The sequence below is a fragment of the Cariama cristata genome, unplaced genomic scaffold, assembly GCF_000690535.1.
Source record: "Cariama cristata isolate BGI_N322 unplaced genomic scaffold, ASM69053v1 scaffold1902, whole genome shotgun sequence".
Lineage (NCBI taxonomy): Eukaryota > Metazoa > Chordata > Aves > Cariamiformes > Cariamidae > Cariama > Cariama cristata.
In genome coordinates, this window is record NW_009605318.1 from 43,912 (window position 1) to 51,024 (window position 7,113).

Genomic DNA, 7,113 nt, shown 5'->3' on the forward strand with positions numbered 1-7,113 from the left:
ATTACTAGAATTTCTGTCAATTAAAGGAATATTAAAATGTTGCTAATTATTTCTGGCCCATACACAGATAGTTTGAGAAGGGACATAGTGCTTTTACCTTTAGAACAGAACGAGCAGATCCATTTTTTCCTTCTCTTCCACAAAACTACCCATCACAGTTGCTTTTTTCCCTATCCATACAATTCTAGGTAAGGCACAGCAAGGAAAGCAGGTCTGGCTTAAGAGCAAGGTATGGTTTTTCCAATCAGGAATCTGAGGTCTTCTGTAAGATGGCTAGAAACACTATTCATAGCCATGAAAACAAACCCAGGACTTTAATCTAGTTTGACAGCCAGCAGAACAACACTTAATGGCAAAATGAAGTTATGACACGTTCATCAAAAAAGAACTTACTTTCACCGGTTATCTAATGTAAACACAATTCTGCAGAAATCTCAGCCTAACGCTCTGGTCTCTGTTACACAAGAAGATACAAATAAGGTTCACGTTTGTACCTACTTGGAGAAAAATTTAAATGCACTTATTTACAGTTTCATGGGATAAAGCAAAATTTTAAGAGCTTGATTTTAAAGCCATTTGAAAACTAAAAGACAGGGAGGAGTGCAGAGGGTACCTTAAAAAATGACTCATCATAAAGCACTGAAATCTATAGCCAACTGAACTTCTAGCAGTGCATACCACTATTTCAAGTTAGCGTATCAATAAACTGTGACCTGTAATTGAGCTGTAAGCTTTTTTGGGATATTTATAAAATTAGTTGTAATACTTCCACAAAATAGGTCTTGTTCACTTCCCAACTTTCAGCGTAAAGGCTTGGAAGATAAACCCTCTGAGCTCTCTCCCTGGAAAGAGCATTAAATTAACGCAGAGGAAATTGGTGTTACTTATTTCAAAGTATCTTTCTGGGAAAAGGAGAAATATTTTTTTTATTATTTTTTCATTTAATAGCAGTTACAAAATGCAATCACGCTAACAACTGAACTTCATCAAGTTTTCCTTTGAACGGCCTATCCTTCGTTAAGTTTAAAAATAGGCATTAAATTTCAATGAATGCTGGCATAGCCTTTTTGAGTATGCTCATTTCTCTCCTTGCTGGAGCTTGGCAACAGAGCAGGTCCTTTCCTCGTTCCCCCATACACACAACCCGAGTCTTGTCATACATCATTAGCATCCTGTCAATGAGATTTTATTGCTTTTGAAACTATTTTGTAGAGTGCACCAGATTGAGGTACAGCCTCGGGCCGTTTTTGAGCCTGAAAAAAGAAGGAGTAAGAGTTTTGGTAGACGTGAAGATCTTCAAAAGATCTTCTTGATCTCTTCCTGTCATTTTAACATTTCCAAAATGACAATTCCTGCTCCTTTGTTGCAGAAGTGGAAAGAATACAAGTAGACGAGGCCAGAGAAGTTATTAAAAAAATATATAATTAAATATTAGAAAGAAAACTCAACTGCAGAAAACACCACCAAACAGATCTAACATGTTTCAGTGATCGGTTGAAATCAAGTCATAGCTCCACACCCTGCTTTCCTACTTATGAAACTTTCAGCATCTAAAAGATTGTTCAATGCTGCAACAACATCTAAGACAGTAGTAAATAAAGATTACGAAGAACTAAAGCAAAAGTGATTTTCATTGCATCTAATTGATACCATCATGTATTTCCTCCACCAAAACCAGCGAATAACATATTATTCAAAAACATTACAATTACTGTATCATTCTTACTACATTCAAGCAGCAGCTTTGGGAACTTGAGGGTTGGTTGGTTTTTTGATTTTTTTTGGATTTTTTTTTTTATTTAATGCTTATTATGTGTGTCACATTTCTTAACGGTTCTCACATTGTGGTCTGATGAACACTTTCTGGTGGCCCACGGAGAGCTGGCACTTCATGTTGTGCTGGCTCTTGTCCTTGTTTCCAGCTGCTACATTGTGTTAGAAGAAAGCTAAAAATACATAAATACTTTCCTACGGTTACTTTTCCATGTAAGCAATTTCTCAAGTTGCCACGGGGATGTTATGTGATAATGAATGGGAGAGGAAAAAGTGGTCCATGGAATCAGAAACGGGAGAGGCTGGATCAGTGAGGCAACTGCTATATCAAGATGCAGTTCACATAACGTCTCAAGTCAAAGACATTTTATACTTTATAAGCACGTCCTTAACATCTCAGGTCTTTACTTAAGCAACTTCAACTGCTAATTGTGATGAGCACCGGGTATACTTGCTTAAAAGACTATAAAAACAGCGGCTCCATTAATTTTAGGAAAATCCCATTGCAAGTTTTTGGAAGATTCATTACAGCAAGACACTAGCAAAGCTGAGTATAGGAAATCTGGAATAATTTTTATGTGGTTAATGAACTTGCACGTGAAGTGTTCCATCCTCAGGCAACATTAAACTCATAGGAGCATAAACACACTAACGTATACACAAACTACCGCCTCTGACTGAAAATGTGGATCTGAATACAGAGTAGATTTTTTAGGTAGGGAAATTATAAAACTCAGAAGCATAAAGATGGCTGTCCTAAATATTGCAATAACTTTTTGTTTGCAGTCACTTTTTCAGCTGACACAAGTTCTTATAAAAGATATTTGCAACATTACATCTGACATGGTAATACAAATGACAGAAGTAACAACTTTTAATTTTCAGCAATATTTTTCATGCTCTCCACTGTCTAGCATTAGATTAACAGAATTAACCTAAGTTAGCTTGAGACATAGAAGGAAAGACGTTTTAAGAACAACTGCAACTGAATAGTTTCTGGGCGACACACAGTCTAGCAAAATAAATTCACATTTTAAATACCGGTAGGCTAGCTGGTTTTCTAAGTCATCAGCAGACTGCAGCAAGAATTCACACGTGGGAGATACTAAATTTAAAAGCTTGTGGGCAGTGCTGTAAGCATTTTGAGACAACAGCTATGTACTAGCCCATCTTGACGCTATTTACTGTTTGGAATATAGGAACGGTAAAGGACGTCTATCAGAGTAAAGCTGTGATCAGTTGAAACAGCATATCTAGGCTTAAAATCCTATCAAGCTACCACTTAGTCCTTGGCCCAAAGTGCTGTGCAAGGTCAAAGGCACACGACTCAACAATTCACACAGTGGATTGTCATGGGCTTTATTCCAGCTGCTTTATTATAGGTCCAGGTGCTTTATTAATATTTCAGGTGCTTTATTAATATTATTATACTTTATTTTCAGCATTTAATTCTGAAATATTACAGAAAAGTGACTGCAATGCTATAGAAAGATTAAGCGTGGTTTAGATATCTTCTTTAAATGTTTAAAAAAATTTGTAGAGGACACGTTTTAAAAACAAGTTATTTTCTTCTCATCAATTCAGCGCAAGAGAACCACTAAGCCTGACTCGCTAAAATACACGACAGAGTACGACTTATTTGTTTGAGGTTTTTCCACACCTAATAACACTATTCTAAAGGAGACAAGTATTTCATCCTACTTGCCAAGAACAGCAGAAGGTAGTCATTTCTTTGAAGCCAAGCTCTGCAACACAAATTCTGCCACCTGCCCCACTCCTCCTGATCACAGTCTCTCCAGGCATAGCCCAGTTTCAGTGTGTGTATCCCTATTTTTAAAATATACCCCAGGCACCTGATTTTTGCCCGTCCCCACTGCTCCCGGCAATGCTGCGACAGAACAGGAAAGCTGCAGGGAACGGCTGAGCTATAGGAGCCACTGGGGAAAAAAAAAAAGTAAAAAAAAAAATAAAAAGACAGCCTTGCAAAACTCCAAATAAACTGTCCGAAAGCCACAGCACCAAGAAGCACCAACGTGTCCGAGGAGGTCGGGGCCGTGATGTCATTAACACATTCTGGAAGCAGTTTTTCAGGAAATGAATCATGGAAGCAAGTGAAATGCGAAGACGTATTAGGTAACTGTGTTCATCCCCTACCCATGCAACCGTGTTCCCTCCAGTACATTTTGTTATTCTATCCAGTCTAATTTTAAGGGACTAGTAATGGAGCTTGAACCATATCCTCTGGGAAGAGTGTTCCATAATCTAATAAACCTCAACGTTAAGATTTTTTTCCTAATATTCAGCCTAGGCATTACTTTGTTCAGTCTCATCTACTTATTCCTATAAGTGGCTCTATGTAATACCATAGAACATTTCTTCCCCGCTTCAGTGTTTACAGCCTTTAAATGAAAGGCTCAGTCGTGTCTCCTTTGTTGCCTAGCCAAGTTATATACACAGATTTTTCTTTCCTTTCTTTGAAAGTCTTTTCCACTTTGCTTCCTGCGATTAATCCCAGCTCTAACATTTTGCGTGACCTCTCAAATGTCACCGCACTGAAAAAGATTACAAATACTAAACTGCATAGATTTAATATAATAAACAAGCATAACCCTCAATTCACTGCAAAAACAGTGTTTATTTTGTTTGAAATTATTCATCCTCTTTTTTTATCACCAGATCTCAGGAGTTCTTTACTGTAACACCTAAAATGATATTTACTGTGACATCTAAATTGATACAGGCTTTTTTTTTTTTAGGGCAGGAGCCCCATCTATTCCATTAGATTGCCTAACACTTTTTTTTTTTTGAACTTCAAAATAAGGAGACCACCACCTTCTCCCAAGAGCATGAAGCTCAGCTGGAGATTTGCATTCCCATCAAAGCTTTTGACACCACAGCTGTATCAAGAATGCATAAAGGCACTGAAAAAAAAATTCTTTAATCTGAAAAAAAAATTCTTTAATCTGAAAAACTACAGAAATATTTATAAACAAAGGCAACACCTTTAAACTGTTTGACTAAAGTTATACATTTAACATTTGCAGATGGGGTGTACTTCTCTTACTTGCACACAGATGCCGAAGAACGGGATAGTTTTGTTAGCTGGAAACCTCTGAAGACATTTTTAGTGTCTGTAACGCAAATCTGAGTAGTAGACATACCTGGTGACAGACACCTTGAAGAATTAAGTAAAGCAAACTACGTATCACATTCCTGAATCAAAAGACTATAAAGTTGCCAGATAAAGCTGGAAATAATTCTAATAAACCACTCATTCACTTCAAGAAATATATTTTAAAAAATATATAGAAAGGGAACACCTTGAACAAGGAAGGAAATCTTCAACATTCATATGAGCTCCACTCCTGGCCCATGGCTGGAAACACCTATTTCAACTCCTTTGGACACAAGCGATACAATTTCTGAGATGGAATAATATTTCTGCTATGCATTTGAAGACTGTCCAGTATAACTGAAGCTGCAAATGTGACCACAATATAAAAAGAAATAATAATAATAAAGGTTTCATGGTATTATATAAGAACACGTATTATGACTATTTGAAATCTGGGAAACTAAGTGCAAGCTCGAAAAGAAGAGGGGGAGAGAGAGAGGAAAACGTATGAGAAATGTGGGAAAAACTGCAAATCCGCCCAGCGTCGGATTCAATTTTGCAACAACTGTCTGACTCAATCAGCTATCAGCCTTGGAACAGCAAACCTCAAGCCAACAACAAACTCACACAGTGAGACATTAAAAAGGAGTTGTTGGCTTTTTTAGGCTTTTTTTGTGGGTTTTTTTTGGGGGGTGGGGGGTTGTTTTGGGTTTTTGTTTTTTGTCAGTGGTGGTTTTGTTTGGGTTTGGGGTTTGTGTTTGGTTTGGGTTTTTCTGTTTTGTTTTTTTAAATAGAAAACTCCTCTGGCTTTTGCCCAGGGCACTGTCCTGGTACTTTATTGTTGTGGTCAGAATGGGAGAGAGTAGTCAATGTGTATAATCCCACTGACATGGGATTTTCAGTAACATTTTTTTTGTCAACACAACCAGACAAAACTAGGGACAGAAACAAACACAGAAACATGTTCAAAAAATACCTTGGCAAAGTGAGAGCGATATTTATTTGCAGCACTGATTTTGACAACGTGATGATCAAGCTAGTCCACTGAAGAAAAACACTACTAGGACCAAACCAACGGCTCAAAGAAACCAGATGAAGAGGATGGAAAAGACAGAGAAGTTTTAAAAATTGAGTAGATAGGAAGAAAGAATTTTTCAGAGCACAAGATCACAGGATGATTCAGGCTGGAAGGAACCTCAGAAGGTCTTTGGCGCAACCTCCTGCTCCAAGCAGGGGCAGCTATGGGGTCACACCAGCTTGCTCAGGGCTTTATCCAGCTGAGGCTTGGAAACTTCCAAGGATGGAGATGTCACAACCTCCCTAGGCAGCCTGCTCCACTGCTTGACTTTCCTTATGGTCCTTACACATAAATATCTCCATAGGATTCCAGAATCGCTTGTTTTCTTTTCAAACTAATTCTTCATTTACAAAATGAAAAAAAAAAAATATCCCATTTCAATCCTACATGTTTAAAACAGGATTAAGGGAGAAGGAAGACGAGCAAGAAAAAAAAATTCAGAAGCACAAAATCAATTTTTCAAGAAGAAAAATGAGACGCAGCGATACGGATATCTGATCTTATAATTTCACATTCATTCCTCCCTCTAACCTCAACAGATTTAAAAGTCAGTTGCACAAGATTGTTGGGGAAATGATTTTAAGATGCATACATGCTCAAAGAGGAGGTATTTTGAATTAATTAAAGAACACCTCTAAATCTAGTGCTGGCACATGCAAACATTTAAAACAAATGAAATGCTAGCTTTACTTACCAGTATCAAGGTTACTTGTACTAATACAAAACCAGTAAGTCAAACACTTGTCAGCTGTACTTGCCAGTCATTATTTCTTTTGCAACGAAGTCATTAGGTACTTACCAGCAATCGGAGCTACACCTACCTCTGCACAAGGTATTGTAATATGCCTACAGGGAAAGCATGCATCTGTTTTAAGAGTTTAACACAGAGAACAGACGAAAAAATACAAACCTTGAAAGAAAGGCATAGAGAGCAAAACAGATGAAAGTGGTAATTACATTTTGTATACTATATAATAGTTAAGAATGATGAAGGAATGTATAGCGTAACCCATCAAGGTGAATTTATGATACTGGTCTAGCTATAAACAGCTTGAATATTTTGATGACACCAGTAGTCAGAGCCAGTGATTCTCCTTGGAAAAAAAATCCACAACGATCACCCTCAGGCTACCCTACACGCTCACGC

At 37.5% G+C, this 7,113-nt stretch overlaps 1 protein-coding gene across 1 annotated transcript in view; it reads right to left on the reverse strand.

Moving 5' to 3' along the window:
• The window catches only part of DYM (dymeclin), a gene marked incomplete at its 3' end in the record, with an annotated part of 37,466 nt that overhangs the window by 25,464 nt on the left and 4,889 nt on the right, over positions 1–7,113 (reverse strand). The gene's annotated exons all lie outside the window — the stretch shown is intronic.